The following is a 1,191-nucleotide window of genomic DNA, read 5'->3' as shown; positions in this document are numbered from 1 at the left end:
AAAAATTTGAAAGAAACCTTGCATTGTGCCTTATGAATTTAGTCAGATTATTGGTCAGGAAATTGGACCATTTCAGAGCGCTTCATATTTGAGGGCAGAAGAGGCAGAAAAACTGGTAATATTTTAGATTCTAGAGTCTCTGCACTGCACTTCGATTATGATGAAAATTCATACCCATCATATGATGTAGAAACATTAGGGTTATGTAAAGAATTCTGTCTGTTAGACAATATCTAAAGTATAAAACAGGTCTGCTAGATATGTGATAAAGACAGGATGAAGAAAGTGGCTGATAGGATTTGGATTTAAAGGCCATCAGGAGCTGAAAATGTTTTAGAAAGTACTTGAGGTATCAATGAACTCATTGAGATCCTAATATTCAAACTGGTTAGTTTGTTATGTTGGTCATTGGTCTTTAAACCAACGCCCTTATTAAGGTCATACTTAAGGTCATTAAAGCTGGTTTAAATTTCTTTTCTTTATCTAAAGAATCTTGAAAATACATATAGAAATTATCTAGATGTTTACTAATTAGTTGAAACAATCGTAAATTGTGGGACGATTGGAAAACCTTTTGATATCCTAATTATATTATACACAAAAGATTTCTTTGCATTTGGTTCTGGAGAGTAAAAATTAGGGGTTTAAAGAAACTTTATTAGAAAGCAGATAAAATTTTAAGTTTTAACGACAAATATTTCTTCAATAGATATCTATAAATATCCCGTAACTAGTTTTTATCAATACTGCGAAGTGACTGTTTAAGGAAAAGGTGTAAATTACACTATATAAAAACAGGTTGTTTCTATGAGTAATCATATTCTTTAATATTCCTTAATCTTTTATTTGACTTGTTATATAGTTATGTCACCTATATATTCTTTCACTGTCATTTTCAAATACCTTTCATTAATGTCCATGCAGATATAGTATTTTCACAATAAATGTATTTAAGAACACTTTCTCTTTCCCACGGTTGACTATATTTGTGTGATTATTAATAGCTCAAAAATTATTTTGAATTTTTGTAACTAATGTAAAGGTATATACAAATAGAAACACGAATAGGTAATGGTAAACGCAAGTGTAAAATTGAAAAGTAAGCGGAAACTAAATTTTGCTCGGTACATGGTCATTATCTAGATCCATTGAACTTAACATCCATAACATTTTCTGCACCAAACTCTAAAT

At 29.9% G+C, this 1,191-nt stretch overlaps 1 pseudogene; it reads right to left on the bottom strand.

Annotated features, from left to right (window-relative positions):
• Positions 1–824: 824 nt before the first annotated feature.
• LOC137629257 (uncharacterized) overlaps positions 825–1,191 on the bottom strand; it is a 64,773-nt pseudogene continuing 64,406 nt past the window's right edge.

Source organism: Palaemon carinicauda, chromosome 37 (genome assembly GCF_036898095.1).
Source record: "Palaemon carinicauda isolate YSFRI2023 chromosome 37, ASM3689809v2, whole genome shotgun sequence".
In the NCBI taxonomy this organism is placed as follows: Eukaryota; Metazoa; Arthropoda; class Malacostraca; order Decapoda; family Palaemonidae; genus Palaemon; species Palaemon carinicauda.
Note: the sequence above shows the minus strand (reverse complement) of the source record. Positions and strands in the feature narration are given on the sequence as shown.